Source organism: Pseudophryne corroboree, chromosome 1 (genome assembly GCF_028390025.1).
Source record: "Pseudophryne corroboree isolate aPseCor3 chromosome 1, aPseCor3.hap2, whole genome shotgun sequence".
In the NCBI taxonomy this organism is placed as follows: Eukaryota; Metazoa; Chordata; class Amphibia; order Anura; family Myobatrachidae; genus Pseudophryne; species Pseudophryne corroboree.
Genome location: NC_086444.1, coordinates 20,069,674 through 20,087,147, shown reverse-complemented (window position 1 = coordinate 20,087,147; position 17,474 = coordinate 20,069,674). Strand labels below are relative to the sequence as shown.

Sequence of the window (17,474 nt, the reverse complement as noted above, 5' to 3'; positions counted from 1 at the left end):
ATGGTTCTAGGCTGGTTGGGTAGCTGTAGCTGGTTGGGTAATAGACTGAATGTAGATAATTATTTTGTGATTAACAATTAACCTTTCCAGAGGGGAGCAGCCTGCAGGAGTAAGCCTGAGAGGAGATCAGGGGGGTGGGGCAGAAAGTAACATTGGGGGGGGAGCTGAGATACCCCAACCTGGCAGTGACGGGGCATGAGCAGAGGAGGGGGTCTTCCTGCACCCAGGGACTAGATGTGACTATCTGATCTGTTTCTGATCCTGCAGGTAACAGGTGATTCCCCTGGCAGACAGCAGACTCCCCATACTGACACCAGTCACACATCCAGAGGCACCAACTGCAGTGACTGTCCCACACAGGGGCAGCCCCCACTCTATACACAGACCCACACACACTATATACTGCAACTGTGTGTGTGTGTGTGTGTGTGTGTGTGTGTGTGTGTGTATGTGTATATATATATATATATATATATATATATATATATATATATATATATGTGAGGTCCCACTATTCTGCTGCCTGTTCCATATACAGTATCTTCCAGCACCTGGGGGCATGCACATACAGTAACCCCCATTGCATTCTGACACAGGCTGAGCATCCGGGTGAATGAGGAGCAGCTATGAATGCATGCAGCTCCCATACACACAAGGGCGGCAGCAGCAGCAGCAGCCGGGCCCCCCTCTTTGTGTGACCCGGTTAGCAGAGGGATGATGGGGGCGCTGCAGCAGCAGCATCTCACACAGCAGCAGCGGAGGTAGGCAGGAGAGCAGAGGCTGGAGGAAGATAGGAGGGGCCCGGGCACTGACTGGAAGAGGTGGGGAGAGACTGGGGGATATTATTGGTACCTTCCATCTAACGTCAGCCAGGTTAACCCTTCCACACGAGGAGGGGGCGCTGTGCATCCGCTGAGTGCTGTGCAGACCCCTGGGGCTGAGCTGGTTACATGAGGAGAAGGTTCTGCAATGCATAGGAGAGGCTGCAGCGGCTAGCAGCAGAGCCCGGCCAGCAGCCTCCATCCCAGGGACCATACACCCCCAATAACTCCCTATTTACTGCCTGCCCACACACTGCACCTGAGGGCTGACTGCTCCCCCCACACCCTGCACCTGAGGGCTGACTGCTCCCCTCACTGCCTGCCCACACCCTGCACCTGAGGGCTGACTGCTCCCCCACACCCTGCACCTGAGGGCTGACTGGTCCCCCCACTACCTGCCCACACCCTGCACCTGAGGGCTGACTGCTCCCCCCACTGCCTGCCCACACCCTGCACCTGAGGAGAGAGCGCTGTCAGGGCCACCAGGGAGGATGGACTGAGGGCTGGGGACACTGGAGGGACAAGCCCATGGCACTGAGGAAGACAAACTGGATTAACTAGACACTGCTGGGTCCTTCTGTCAAGTCAACTCAAGAGGGTAAGTGGCATCACCCCCCACCACCCCAACCCTGCACCCTCCCTACTGAACCCCCTTTTGCCCTCCCCCACACCCAAAACTGCACCATCCCTACTGAACCTCCTTCTGCCCTCCCCCCCAACCCTGCACCCTCCCTACTGGACCCCCTTCTACACCCCCCAACACTGCACCCTCCCTACTGAACCCCCTTCTACACCCCCCAACACTGCACCCTCCCTACAGAACCCCCTTCTACACCCCCCTAACCCTGCACCCTCCCTACTGAACCCACTTCTACACCCCCTAACCCTGCACCCACCCTACTGAACCCCCTTCTACACCCCCCAACACTGCACCCTCCTTACTGAACCCCCTTCTACACCCCCCAACCCTGCACCCTCCCTACTGATCCCCCTTCTACACCCCCTAACCCTGCGCCCTCCCTACTGAACCCCCTTCTGCCCTCCCCCCCAACCCTGCACCCTCCCTACTGAACCCCCTTATACACCCCCCAACACTGCACCCTCCCTACTGAACCCCCTTCTACACCCCCTAACCCTGCACCCTCCCTACTGAACCCCCTTCTACACCCCCCAACCCTGCACCCTCCCTAATGAACCCCCTTCTACACCCCCTAACCCTGCACCCTCCCTACTGAACCCCCTTCTACACCCCCCAACACTGCACCCTCCCTACTGAACCCCCTTCTACACACCCCAACCCTGCACCCTCCCCACTGATCCCCCTTCTACACCCCCCAACCCTGCACCCTCCCTACTGAACCCCCTTCTACACCCCCCAACACTGCACCCACCCTACTGAACCCCCTTCTACACCCCCCAACACTGCACCCACCCTACTGAACCCCCTTCTACACCCCCCAACACTGCACCCACCCTACTGAACCCCCTTCTACACCCCCAACCCTGCACCCTCCCTACTGAACCCCCTTCTACACCCCCAACCCTGCACCCTCCCTACTGAACCCCCTTCTGCACCCCCCAACCCTGCACCCTCCCTACTGAACCCCCTTCTACACCCCCTAACCCTGCACCCTCCCTACTGAACCCCCTTCTACACCCCCCAACCCTGCACCCTCCCTACTGAACCCCCTTCTACACCCCCCCTAACCCTGCACCCTCCCTACTGAACCCCCTTCTACGCCCCCTAACCCTGCGCCCTCCCTACTGAACCCCCTTCTACACCCCCCCTAACCCTGCACCCTCCCTACTGAACCCCCTTCTACACCCCCCCTAACCCTGCACCCTCCCTACTGAACCCCCTTCTACACCCCCAACCCTGCACCCTCCCTACTGAACCCCCTTCTGCACCCCCCAACCCTGCACCCTCCCTACTGAACCCCCTTCTACACCCCCTAACCCTGCACCCTCCCTACTGAACCCCCTTCTACACCCCCCAACCCTGCACCCTCCCTACTGAACCCCCTTCTACACCCCCCCTAACCCTGCACCCTCCCTACTGAACCCCCTTCTACGCCCCCTAACCCTGCGCCCTCCCTACTGAACCCCCTTCTACACCCCCCCTAACCCTGCACCCTCCCCACTGAACCCCCTTCTACACCCCCCCTAACCCTGCACCCTCCCTACTGAACCCCCTTCTACGCCCCCCATCCCAAACACTGCACCCTCCCTAATGAACCCCCTTCTGCACCCCCCCACCTAACCCTGCACCCCCCCTACTGAACCCCCTTCTGCCCCTCTCCAAATTCCTCTGAAGTTTGAGTACAGAATCCCCTGCTACAAAGTGATACATATATTTATTTACATATATTGGGTTATGTGCGTCTGTCCCCAGCCTACAGCTCCTGTGCAAATGTTATATCAGGCACTTCAGGAGTTATGGGACCATCCAGGTCCTTTATCTGCTGCATGTGGGGGAGGGATGCTGAGGAGGTACCCTCACCTCTGTGTCCTAGTGTCAGGGGTAAGTGATCTGTCCACCTATTGTTTCCCTGGAAGTGAGAGAACAGTACTTACTGTATCAGCAGCACTTGCTACAGTCCACCCTCCGGTCTGGTACCCAGCGCTGTGCAGGAGGGACCAGGGGGGGGGGGGGGGGGCACAGCTGTTTGTGTTGATGCTGGACCAGGGAGGGGGCACAGCTGTTTGTGTTGATGCTGGACCAGGGAGGGGGCACAGCTGTTTGTGTTGATGCTGGACCAGGGAGGGGGGCACAGCTGTTTGTGTTGATGCTGGACCAGGGAGGGGGGCACAGCTGTTTGTGTTGATGCTGGACCAGGGAGGGGGCACAGCTGTTTGGGTTGATGCTGGACCAGGGAGGGGGCACAGCTGTTTGTGTTGATGCTGGACCAGGGAGGGGGCACAGCTGTTTGTGTTGATGCTGGACCAGGGAGAGGGGCACAGCTGTTTGGGTTGATGCTGGACCAGGGAGAGGGGCACAGCTGTTTGGGTTGATGCTGATGAGTATAGGTACTGTCTGTGCTGCAGCAGGGTTACAGCCTGGCTCTGGGATGTGAGGGCAGAATAGTGATGGATTTCCTGAGACACCATTGGCGGCAGGTGATGATAAAGATATTTCCAGCCCTTATGTCAGAAAACATGACCCTGGCTTCCCATGCGCTGTTATTATGTTATATGTATTGTACTGTAATCCTGTATATGGTGGCTCCATAACAGGGGCTCGGGATTTGATAGGGGGAAATCTCTATATTTTATATTTAGACATTATATGTACCCCTTCTGGAGGAGCCTCACTCTGCCCTGCCTAGAGGAGACAGTGGAAGTGGCAGTTGTGCTAGGAATGTCTTGTAGTCTAATCAGAGTGTCCGCTCTACAGGATGATCCTGGCTACCTGCAGAATTCCCTATTCTAATATGGATATCTACATAGCATCAGCATACAGTGCTGTGCTGTAATGTAAACTGGAAATGCAGCAAACTGTAACCAGGGTGTCCCTCACCAGAAGAGCTTGCAGTCTATATGACATAGATACTGTATATAGATTGACTGAATTTACTGCTTAAAGTAACTTTTACTCATTTCATCCTATTCTAAAACTATTGAATAATGTTTGGTTCTGAATTTTCAGAATTTTTTGCCACTTTGCTCAACCCTTCTTGTAAGGTTTGTGAGAGATAGAAAGAAAGAAAGGGAGAGAGAGACAGAGAGAAAGGGAGATAAAGGGGGGAGAGAGAGAGAGAGAGAGAGAGAGAGAGAGAGAGAGAGAGAGAGAGAGAGAGAGAGAGAGAGAGAGAAAGGGAGAGAGAGTGAGAGAGAGACAGACAGACATAAAGAGACAGAGAAAGGGAGAGAGAGACAAACTGTAAAGAGACAGAGAAAGACAGAGACAGAGAGAAATGGAGAGAGAGACAGAAAGACAGAGAGAAAGGGAGAGAGACAGAAAGACAGAGAGAAAGGGAGAGAGAGACATAAAGAGACAGAGATAAAGGGAGAAAGAGACATAAAGAGACAGAGAGAAAGGGAGAAAGAGAGGGGAGAGAGGGAGTAAGAGAAGGAGAAAAAGAGTGAAATAGAGAGAGGGGGGAGAGAGTTAAAGAGAGGGGGAGAGAGAAAGAGTGAAAGGTGGGAAAGAGAGAGGGGTAGGTGAGTGAGAGAACGAAGGGGGATAGGGGAAAGAAAGAGAGACAGAGAATGAGAGGGAGAGGTGAGTGAGTGAGAAAGAAAGAAGGGGGAGAGAGGGAAAAAGAGAGGAAGTAAGAGGTGAGTGAGAGAGAGAGAGAAAGAGAGAGATGGGGTAGAGAGAGAAGAGAGGGGAGAGAAGAGAAAGAGGGGGAGAGAAGAGAGAAAGGGGTATGAGAGAGACAGAGAGGGGAGAGATAAGAGAGAAAGGGGGATGAGACTGACAGCGAGAGAGAGAGAGGATGAGAGAGACATAGAGGGAGAGAGAGAAATTCAGACAGCGGAGAGAGAAAAAGAGAGATGGGGTAGAGAGAGAAGAGAGGGGAGAGAAGAGAGAGAGGAGGAGAGAGAGAGAAGAGAGAAAGGGGTATGAGAGAGACAGGGGAGAGTGAGAAGAGATAAAGAGGGATGAGAAACAGAGGGAGGGAGAGAGAGGGAATGAGAGAAAGGGGGGTGAGAGACAGAGAGGGAGGGAGAGAGAAGAGAGAAAGGGGTATGAGAGAGACACGGGGAGAGAGAAGAGAGAAAGAGGGATGCGAGAGACAGAGGGGGGATGAGAGAGACAGAGGGGGGAGAGAGAAGGGAGAAAGGGGGATGAGAGAGACAGAGGGGGGAGAGAGAAGAGAGAAAGGGGGATGAGAGAGAGAGGGGAGAGAGAAGAGAGAAAGGGGGATGAGACTGACAGCGAGAGAGAGAGAGAGAGAGAGAAAGAGGATGAGACAGAGAGGAAGAGAGAGAAATAGAGACAGCGGAGAGAGAAAAAGAGAAGAGAGGGGAGAGAAGAGAGAGAGGAGGAGAGAGAGAAGAGAGACAGGGGTATGGGAGAGAGAGAAGAGATAAAGAGGGATGAGAGAGACGGGGAGGGAGGGAGTGAGAGAAAGGGAGGTGAGAGAGACAGTGAGGGAGGGAGAGAGAGGGAGTGAGAGAAAGGGGGATGAGAGAGACAGTGAGGGAGGGAGAGAGAGAGAGAGAGAGAGAGAGAGAGAGAGCTCTGTATGACTTGTGCACATGATGCAGAATGCAGGTTCCGGGCAGTAATACTCCTTGTCGTGGGATTATACATTGTCTGAAGAACAAACAACACTATAACGGGATGTATCAAGCTTTGGAGAGAAATAAAGGGGACAGGCTTCTGCCCTTTATCTTGCACCAGCTATGAAATGACAGAGGCTGATTGAGAGATTTGGGCAATTTCTCCTCTTTATCTCTCTCTATAAGGCTTGCTACATCTCCCCTTATATAGGAACATCAGCGCTGTGTAGAGCATACCGAGCCCAGCCAAGACACCTCTTACAGGGCTACACCAGTGGCATGAATACAAGTAGACTGTCCGGTAGAATATAACCGTATACAGTATTTGGTGACTAGTGATGTCACGGGTGTCACGTGATTCACGGTTGCGGCTTGTAGAAAGTAAAACACACCTGTCTATAGTGATCACCTGAGACAACGTCTTGCCTGTAACAATAAGGAGTAATGTAAAATGGGAATTTATTACTGTATAATACTTGTGGTGACCTGTAATATCCGTACACTGTAGTTGTGCTGATTAGCTATGGAACCGTACCTGCTGCTCTCTATATTCCTGCAAGACGACGTTTCATGAGATTTATCATTAAGGATCATCTGTCCCTCCAATGGCTCCATGACGTCTATCAATCTTCCATTTATAGGACACATTTCCAGTATAAGAAGTTGGTTTTTAGGGACCCAGTCTTGGAGGTTTGATCTAACACCTACATCCACATTTACAGAGGGCATGAGACGGAGTCTCCAATGATGTCACAAAGGGGCTGATTTTCCAACGCGTTTCATCATACGCAATGAGTTTTCAAACTTGTTACGTATGATGAATGGTGTTCCAGCCAATCAGCTTCCAACTGTCATTTTTTAAACACACGACAGTTAGGATCTGATTGGCTGGAGCACCACTTATCATACGCACCAAATTTTTAAATTTGCTCCATAGTATGTTAAGATTTGTATCATTCAGCGAAAATCTAGCTCTGCATTCTATTACTGATGTCAGGATGAATACATTATTTGGTATCATTTGGATCATGGTGATATCAGACTAGCCAGGCATTGTGGGGCCGGTGGAAAATTGATTTAAACTAGAATGCAGGGTATAAAATGTGTTACCCAGGTGTGGTGTGACTAGAGAGAGTGGGCCTGACACTGGAGAGGCAGGACGGTGGAGGGATGGGGGTGGCCCACCGTAGGGTAAGGGGCACAATAACGTGACTACTTGCAGTCTGGCAGAGAGACGTGTATACACCTGCAAACGCCGCGTCAACCTGAGGGTTGGCACAAATGAACTCTGATGATAATGGTGATGCCAGCACTGGTTAGCGGCTTCTGATTGGCTGCTTACAAGTTCATCCCTGAATCTGATTGGTGCTTCATTTGTTGTACATTAGTATATGGGGGGATCATTCCGAGTTGATCGCTCGCTGCCAATTTTCGCAGCGCAGCGATCAGGTGAAAAAACAGCATTTATGCGCATGCGTATGCCCCGCAATGCACACGCGCAACGTACGGGTACAAAGCTCTTTGTGGTTGTACTCAGGTTCTAGCGAAGATTTTCTTCGCACTGACGGCCGCAAGACAGGAAGAGGGCGTTACTGGGTGTCAACTGACCGTTTTCAGGGAGTGTTTGCAAAAACGCAGGCGTGTCTGAAAAAACACAGGCGTGGCTGGGCGTTCGCTGGGCGGGTGTATGACGTCACATCCGGACACGAATAGGCTGAAGTGATCGCAAGCGCTGAGTTAGTTCAGAGCTACTCAGAAACTGCACAAACTGTTTTTGCAGAGCTCGGCTGCACAGGCGTTCGCACTTCTGCTAAGCTAAAATACCCTCCCCCGTGGGCGGCGGCATAGCGTTTGCACGGCTGCTAAAACTAGCTAGCGAGCGATTAACTCAGAATGACCCCCATGGTGTGTGCTTGTGAGCGTGTTTTAGCAACTGAGAGCTGTACCCGCTGTATTAGAGCGTTTTAAGCATTATTGAAATCTTAAAGTGAATGTACATGTTGCAAGCAAAAAAAAAATGTAAAGCATGGATGAACCTGTATACTGTATACAGTATACTGTGCTGTGCACATCTCAGCGAGAGGGCGGATATATGCTGGTTTCTTTGCAGCCATCCAGCGTCTCGGAATATAATGTATATGAGATAATATTTCTGTATAACACAGTAACCCACTTAGGCACTAACAAGGACGCCTAAACACAATGGAGGCATTCGTTCTGTGGCTGGTGGTTACTCCGGAGAACGCAGACCTAAGACCTCGCTATTACTGGGGCCTGGAGAATTTTTGGAATTTTAATAAAGATCCTCTCAGTACCCAAAATTGCTGCATCTATCATGTGTAGATGGGGCGTCCTGGAGATCGCTTGGGCCCAACATGTGGGGTAGTAGTACTAGATGGCACAACCAGTTGGGTAGGGGCATGGAATTGCTCTGTCTTTACGTGCTGCCCCTATTTCTGTATAACGTTTAGATATTGTTTATTTGTGGCATGTGAAGACATACATTGAGCGGTGGGTGGATATGCTGTCGTGATTGAGGGCTCATTAGTGTACTCCTGTTGGTAAGGGAATAATTGGTAGTTCTGCAGACGGTATATGGGAGTGATCCATAAGATGCTACATTAATGAGCTGAATAATAATTGTGGATTGCTATAGAGTCTGCTCGATGATGGTTACTGAGCAGGGAAAGATGTTACTTCTGTAACCATGTCATGACCATGAATGGGGTCTACATCCAGTCTGCTCCTCTGTAGAATAAGTTCCGTTGTGCCAGATAATGAGAGAATTGACAATACGCCACGTTTCTGAGGCTGGATCATTGCACCTGTATCCCCAGGGGCTGAGGGTAGAGATATGATCAGTGCACCGAGAGATTGTTTTCCCTCCTCCAAGTGTTGTGTTGTCACCTCCTGACACACGAGTGATGCGTGTGTTTCATTAACAGGAAGGCTGGAATGATGCCAAAAACCATATGAATCCCGCTGATGAAACCTCTCACCATCAGCGCAGGTGAGGAAAGGCAATCTAATTACCTACCGGCCCCCTTCTTATATATAGTGATAAACAGTGGTCCCAGGTATCCAGCAGTACTGTCCCTACATTGATAGGAACCCATAATAAACATGATCCCTTTTGATTTGGAATCATTTGAAACATCGTCGAACTACAGTACTGGTAGAGTGACGGCAGCAACCAGTGAATACAGTAGGTCAACAGGCTGAAAAGGTCGGCAGGGACTTTGGGTCCACAGGTATTTGGTTGACAGTGACTTTGGTTGACAGGGTTAAAATGTCTACATATTTAAAAAGTCAACATTCAAATGAGAGTTTTCATGATTTTGAGGGTTAGGAGTTAGGTTTAGGGCAGGGGTGGGGAACCTCAGGCCCGAGGGCCGTATAAGGCCCGCAGAGCCACTTGATCCGGCCCGGTCAGGCTCACCTAGCCGGGCGCCCACTAGTGGGCGCCTGGCTTCTTACCCTCAGTAGCATCCAGAGGCAGGAGCTCACTCCTGAGCTCCGGCTTTCAGCCCTGGCAGTTTGCATGTGCTGCTGTGTGGTGTTATGGGAGAGATGTCATGACTTCTGTCCCATAATTCTGAGGAGCGAGCGGCCAGGCAGAGGGCAACGGTCCGGAAGCAGGAGCGGGGCTGGTGAGTATTGTGTTTTTTTTTCTTTTAATGTGTGTGTGTTAGCGTCGCTACTAGGGGGCACATCTAATGGGGCATAACAACTGACTAGTGGCATATCTAATGGGGCATAACAAGTGACTGGGGGCATACTTACTGGGGGCATATCTACTGGGGCATAACAACTGACTGAGGGTATATCTACTGGGGGCATAACTACTGACTGGGGGCATATCTACTGGGGGCATAGCTACTGGGGCCATATCTACTGGGGGCAGGCTCATTTTTAAGTTGATAATTTTTGTATGGCCCCCGAAGGATTTTATAAATATCCAAATGGCCCTTGGTAGAAAAAAGGTTCCCCACCCCTGGTTTAGGGTTATGCTGTGGAAGGGGAGGGTTAGGGTTAGGCACTCAGAGAAGGGTTAGGCTGTGGAAGGGCAGGGTTAGGGTTAGGCATGAGGAAGGGGAGGGTTAGGGTTAGGCACTTGGGGAAGGGTTAGGGTTAGGCACTTGGGGGAAGGCTAGGGTTAGGCTGTGGAAAGAGAGAGTTAGGCACTTGGGTAAGGGTTAGGCTGTGGAAGGAGAGGGTTAGGATTAGGTACTTGGGAAAGGGTTAGGCTGTGGAAGGAGAGGGTTAGGATTAGGTACTTGGGAAAGGGTTAGGCTGTGGAAGGAGAGGGTTAGGATTAGGTACTTGGGAAAGGGTTAGGCTGTGGAAGGGGAGGGTTAGTGTTAGGCACCTGGGGGAGGGTTAGGGTTAGGCTGTGGAAGGGGAGGGTTAGGGTTAGGCACTCAGAGAAGGGTTAGGCTGTGGAAGGGCAGGGTTAGGGTTAGGCATGAGGAAGGGGAGGGTTAGGGTTAGGCACTTGGGGAAGGGTTAGGGTTAGGCACTTGGGGGAAGGCTAGGGTTAGGCTGTGGAAGGAGAGGGTTAGGGTTAGGCACTTGGGTAAGGGTTAGGCTGTGGAAGGAGAGGGTTAGGATTAGATACTTGGGAAAGGGTTAAGCTGCGGAAGGGGAGGGTTAGTGTTAGGCTCCTGGGGGAGGGTTAGGGTTAGGCTGTGGAAGGGGAGGGTTAGTGTTAGGCACCTGGGGGAGGGTTAGGGTTAGGTTGTGGAAGGGGAGGGTTTGGGTTAGGCATGAGGGGGAGGGTTGGAGTTAGGTTTAGGGTTCGGCACTTGCGTGAGGGTTAGCGTTAGGCTGTGGAAGGGAAGTGTTAGGGTTAGGCTGTGGAAGGGAAGGGTTAGGGTTAGGCTGTGGAAGGGAAGGGTTAGGGTTAGGCTGTGGAATGGGAGGGTTAGCGTTAGGCTGTGGAAGGGAAGTGTTAGGGTTAGGCTGTGGAAGGGAAGGGTTAGGGTTAGGCTGTGGAATGGGAGGGTTAGGGTTAGGCTGTGGAAGGGAAGGGTTAGTGTTAGGCTGTGGAAGGGAAGGGTTAGGGTTATGCATGGGGGGGTGCATTAGGGTTATGCACGAAGGGGAGGGTTTAGACAATAATAACAAAAAAAAGCCATTGGGCCTGATTCAGGTACCGACGCTAGTGCAGCGCATGCCGCAAAGTACCGATGTTCAGCATTTGCTCATGCACCGGTCCTGTACAGCGCATGTCCAGGTTTGGCACCAACTTACAAACTGAGCTCCTGTGCACGGAGGCGGGGTTATAGAGGAGGCGGCGCTGTGCATCTTGGAAACAGTCAAAGCTTTGAGCCTGTTAATGCCTCTGATCAAGATCCTACTCTACACCCCGATGTTAATCCTTGTGGAGCCCAGTGTACCCCGCAGCAGAAATGCTGTTAAGACAGCCCTGCGGGGCCCCACTCTCTCAGGGCCCTCCCCCACCAGCCTTTACTTACAGCAGAGGTGCAGGAGTGTACTGTGAGTTGTAGAAATTTAAAAGGAGAGGGAGGGTGGAGCCCGAGAGAGAGGCTGGAGTCCGAGAGAGAGGCTGGAGTCCTAGACAGAGGGCGGAGTCCAAGAGGGAGGGTGGAGTCTGGCTACACTGCACTGTACAGTCAGTGCCAGCAGTATGGGAAAGAGGAGAGGAGAAGCAAATGCAGACAGGGTACCAGACTAGGGTAATGTAAGAGGAAGGGGGGACTTACTCACTCACACAACTTATTGGACCCACGTCAGTCAGGCTTTCATTCCCAACACTCCACAGAGACAGCACTGACTGAGGTTGTGAATGAGCTGATCACAACTAAGTCTAAAGTACATTGGGGGTAATTCAGAGCTGATCGTAGCAGCAAACTTGTTAGTAGATGGGCAAAACCATGTGCACTGCAAGTGGGGCAGATGTAACATGTGCAGAGAGAGTTAGATGTGGGTGGTTTGTAGTGTTTCTGTGCAGGGTAAATACTGGCTGCCTTATTTTTACACTGCAATTTAGATTTCAGTTTGAACACACCCCGCCCGAGTCTAACTCTCTCTGCACATGTTACATCTGCCCCACCTGCAGTGCAGCACAGTTTAGCCCATTAGAGAATTTGCTTTTGCAATCCATGCTGAGTCAGACCCTAAGTCCTCTGTACGGACACAATCGGGACGCATGCGCAGTGCAACTTAGATGTATGCGCAATAGCAAACACTCGCTCCACAACGCCCGACATTGGCAGTGCTTCCAGCTCTGAATCCGGCCCAACATGTGGAAAGCAGACTGAACATCAGATCTGATGAGCACATAACTCACTCAGGCATAATGTATAGTAATGCACTTGGATCCACTTGCTCAGCAGCTAATCGTCCCCGTGAGCCTTTATCAAATGTTGACAACTAAGAGTCTGCAATTAACATTTGGGCATAAAGGGCCTTCTGCCCTGTTTCGCTGGTTTGATTTCTGGCTCCATCACATAAAACTGGAATTCATCTTCCCAGGGCTCTAGATAGGATCACTGGCTGACTAAGAGAAGAGCATGTGTCTGCTGCCGACCCAGTTCACGGAGCGCTGACATTAGCTGAGACGCCCCAGGGAGCTGCCTCCCCGCTGGATTCATGTAAACGGTTTCTGAGGAGCGCTCAGCGTTCCCCCTTCTGCATCGCACAAGCAGCTGAGCCCCAGGCAATGGTCTCCCAGTCACAGCAGATGCTGCAGATGCATCATTTGGATCTGGTCAGTGGATGTGTTATGCTGGTAGCTGCTGTAATCTCACACAAATAGGTTTTACATATGTACATTATGGTACAAGGAAGATTAGGCCTAATTCAGACCTGATCGTAGCAGCAAATTTGTTAGCAGATGGGCAAAACCTTGTGCAGTGCGGGGAGGGGGGGGGGCAGATGTAACATGTGCAGGGAGAGTAAGATTTGGGTGGGGTGTGTTTAAACTGAAATCTAAATTGCATTGTAAAAATAAAGCAGCCAGTATTTACCCTGCACAGAAACAATATAACCCACCCAAATCTAACTCTCTCTGCACATATTACATCTGCCCCACCTGCAGTGCACATGAGTTTGCCCAACTGCTAACAAATTTGCTGCTACGATTAACTCTGAATTACCCCCATAGATGTCCCAAATGTCAGTCCGGGGCCTGGGAAGCTAAAGATCGTGCTTGGTTTGTGGTTTAATCCATTATGAGATATACAGTAAGAGCTTTCTGTAGTTCTGTATAGTAATGTTACAGGGCTACGGCTGTCTCTCTCTTGTCCCGCCATCGAGGGGCAGTTATAGGATGTGACGTCTGAGCTCTGCTGAGTCTCTCGGTCCTCAGGGGAACACAGTGACTGGGACAGGATCAGCGAGAGAGAGATAGAGAGAAAGAGATGAAGTCCTACAGTCTTACTGCAAGGCCATACACTGAGAGCCGTAGAGGACTTGGGGTCTGATTCAACATGGATTGCATAAGCAAAATCTTTCTCTAATGGTCAAAACCATGCTGCACGATGTAACATCTGCACCCCCCCCCCCCCAAAAAAAAAAAAAATCATCAGAACTGTTTGCGATCACTGAAATAATGAAAATATCCCCACCAGAACAACTTGCCGCTAGGACTTGCCATACCGAGCTGGGGGAGCCGCATGAACCCGAGCCACTAGGGAAACCAGGCCTGAGACTTGTTGGAACCATGGTGGGGAGCCCATAACACTGCAACTCTCCCATCTATGGTTCCACCCAAGCTTAGCGCTGGTGAGCCTGACATTAAGGGGATCCCCACGTTGGCTTTTCTCCTGATTTTGGAGTAATCTGCACTAGGCTGAAAGTGTTTGTCTAAGTGTTTTGATTTGCTTGTGCTAATTGTTTTTATTATTTGGAAAGTTGTGCAGTTCATGTGAAACATGGAAACAAAATGACTTGTATGGTATCGGCTGGTTGGAGGTGGTGTACGGTATTGGCTGGTTGGAGGTGGTGTACGGTATCGGCTGGTTGGAGGTGGTGTACGGTATTGGCTGGTTGGAGGTGGTGTATGATATCGGCTGGATGGAGGTGGTGTACGGTATTGGCTGGTTGGAGGTGGTGTACGGTATTGGCTGGTTGGAGGTGGTGTACGGTATTGGCTGGTTGGAGGTGGTGTACGGTATTGGCTGGTTGGAGGTGGTGTACGGTATTGGCTGGTTGGGGGTGGTGTATGATATCGGCTGGTTGGAGGTGGTGTACGGTATTGACTGGTTGGAGGTGGTGTACGGTATCGGCTGGTTGGAGGTGGTGTATAATATCGGCTGGTTGGAGGTGGTGTACGGTATCGGCTGGTTGGAAGTGGTGTACGGTATCGGCTGGATGGAGGTGGTGTACGGTATTGGCTGGTTGGAGGTGGTGTATGATATCGGCTGGATGGAGGTGGTGTACGGTATTGACTGGTTGGAGGTGGTGTACGGTATTGGCTGGTTGGAGGTGGTGTACGGTATTGGCTGGTTGGAGGTGGTGTACGTATTGGCTGGTTGGAGGTGGTGTACGGTATTGGCTGGTTGGAGGTGGTGTACGGTATTGGCTGGTTGGGGGTGGTGTATGATATCGGTTGGTTGGAGGTGGTGTACGGTATTGACTGGTTGGAGGTGGTGTACGGTATCGGCTGGTTGGAGGTGGTGTATAATATCGGCTGGTTGGAGGTGGTGTACGGTATCGGCTGGTTGGAGGTGGTGTATGATATCTGCTGGTTGGAGTTGGTGTATAATATCGGCTGCTTGGAGGTGGTGTACGGTATCGGCTGCTTGGAGGTGGTGTACGGTATCGGTTGGTTGGAGGTGGTGTACGGTATTGGCTGGTTGGAGGTTGTGTATAATATTGGCTGGTTGGAGGTGGTGTACGATATTGGTTGGTTGGAGGTGGTGTACGGTATTGGCTGGTTGGAGGTGGTGTACGGTATTGGCTGGTTGGAGGTGGTGTACGGTATTGGCTGGTTGAGGGTGGTGTATGATATCGGCTGGTTGGAGGTGGTGTATAATATCGGCTGGTTGGAGGTGGTGTACGGTATTGGCTGGTTGGAGGTGGTGTACGGTATTGGCTGGTTGGAGGTGGTGTATAATATCGGCTGGTTGGAGGTGGTGTACGGAATTGGCTGGTTGGGGGTGGTGTATGATATCGGCTGGTTGGAGGTGGTGTATAATATCGGCTGGTTGGAGGTGGTGTACGGTATTGGCTGGTTGGAGGTGTTGTACGGTATTGGCTGGTTGGAGGTGGTGTACGATATCTGCTAGTTGGAGGTGGTGTATGATATCGGCTGATTGGAGGTGGTGTATGGTATTGGCTGGTTGGAGGTGGGGTACAGTATTGGCTGATTGGAGGTGGTGTACGGTATTGGCTGGTTGGAGGTGGTGTATAATATCGGCTGGTTGGAGGTGGTGTACAGTATTGGCTGGTTGGAGGTGGTGAACGGTATTGGCTGGTTGGAGGTGGTGTATAATATCGGCTGGTTGGAGGTGGTGTACGGTATTGGCTGGTTGGGGGTGGTGTATGATATCGGCTGGTTGGAGGTGGTATATAATATCGGCTGGTTGGAGGTGGTGTACGGTATTGGCTGGTTGGAGGTGGTGTACGGTATTGGCTGGTTGGGGGTGGTGTATGATATCGGCTGGTTGGAGGTGGTGTACGGTATTGACTGGTTGGAGGTGGTGTACGGTATCGGCTGGTTGGAGGTGGTGTATAATATCGGCTGGTTGGAGGTGGTGTACGGTATCGGCTGGTTGGAAGTGGTGTATGATATCTGCTGGTTGGAGTTGGTGTATAATATCGGCTGCTTGGAGGTGGTATACGGTATCGGCTGCTTGGAGGTGGTGTACGGTATCGGTTGGTTGGAGGTGGTGTACGGTATTGGCTGGTTGGAGGTGGTGTATAATATTGGCTGGTTGGAGGTGGTGTACGATATTGGCTGGTTGGAGGTGGTGTACGGTATTGGCTGGTTGGAGGTGGTGTACGGTATTGGCTGGTTGGAGGTGGTGTACGGTATTGGCTGGTTGAGGGTGGTGTATGATATCGGCTGGTTGGAGGTGGTGTATAATATCGGCTGGTTGGAGGTGGTGTACGGTATTGGCTGGTTGGAGGTGGTGTACGGTATTGGCTGGTTGGAGGTGGTGTATAATATCGGCTGGTTGGAGGTGGTGTACGGAATTGGCTGGTTGGGGGTGGTGTATGATATCGGCTGGTTGGAGGTGGTGTATAATATCGGCTGGTTGGAGGTGGTGTACGGTATTGGCTGGTTGGAGGTGTTGTACGGTATTGGCTGGTTGGAGGTGGTGTACGATATCTGCTAGTTGGAGGTGGTGTATGATATCGGCTGATTGGAGGTGGTGTATGGTATTGGCTGGTTGGAGGTGGGGTACGGTATTGGCTGATTGGAGGTGGTGTACGGTATTGGCTGGTTGGAGGTGGTGTATAATATCGGCTGGTTGGAGGTGGTGTACAGTATTGGCTGGTTGGAGGTGGTGTACGGTATTGGCTGGTTGGAGGTGGTGTATAATATCGGCTGGTTGGAGGTGGTGTACGGTATTGGCTGGTTGGGGGTGGTGTATGATATCGGCTGGTTGGAGGTGGTATATAATATCAGCTGGTTGGAGGTGGTGTACGCTATTGGCTGGTTGGAGGTGGTGTACGGTATTGGCTGGTTGGAGGTGGTGTATGATATCGGCTGGTTGGAGGTGGTGTATAATATCGGCTGGTTGGAGGTGGTGTACGATACCTGCTAGTTGGAGGTGGTGTATGATATCGGCTGATTGGAGGTGGTGTACGGTTTTGGCTAGTTGGAGGTGGGGTACGGTATTGGCTGGTTGGAGGTGTTGTATGGCATTGGCTGGTTGGAGGTGGTGTACGATACCTGCTAGTTGGAGGTGGTGTATGATATCGGCTGGTTGGAGGTGGTGTACGGTATTGGCTAGTTGGAGGTGGGGTACGGTATTGGCTGATTGGAGGTGGTGTACGGTATTGGCTGGTTGGAGGTGGTGTATGATGTCGGATGGTTGGAGGTGGTGTATAAGATCGGCTGGTTGGAGGTGGTGTACGGTATCGGCTGATTGGAGGTGGTGTACGGTATCGGCTGATTGGAGGTGGTGTACGGTATTGGCTGGTTGGAGGTGGGGTACGGTATTGGCTGATTGGAGGTGGTGTACGGTATTGGCTGGTTGGAGGTGGTGTATAAGATCGGCTGGTTGGAGGTGGTGTACGGTATTGGCTGGTTGGAGGTGGTGTATGATGTCGGATGGTTGGAAGTGGTGTATAATATCGGCTGGTTGGGGGTGGTGTACGGTATTGGCTGGTTGGAGGTGGTGTACGGTATCGGCTGGTTGGAGGTGGTGTACGGTATCGGCTGGTTGGAGGTGATGTATGGTATCTGCTGGTTGATGGTGGTGTACGATATTGGCTGGTTGGAGGTGA

The 17,474-nt window shown here is 51.6% G+C and overlaps 1 protein-coding gene across 1 annotated transcript in view; it reads left to right on the top strand.

Moving 5' to 3' along the window:
• Positions 1–635: 635 nt before the first annotated feature.
• LOC135050122 (PHD finger protein 24-like) overlaps positions 636–17,474 on the top strand; it is a 119,118-nt gene continuing 102,279 nt past the window's right edge. The window contains exon 1 of the mRNA XM_063956335.1: positions 636–1,419. The gene's annotated coding sequence lies outside the window, so the exon portion shown is untranslated. The remainder of the gene's footprint in view (positions 1,420–17,474) is intronic.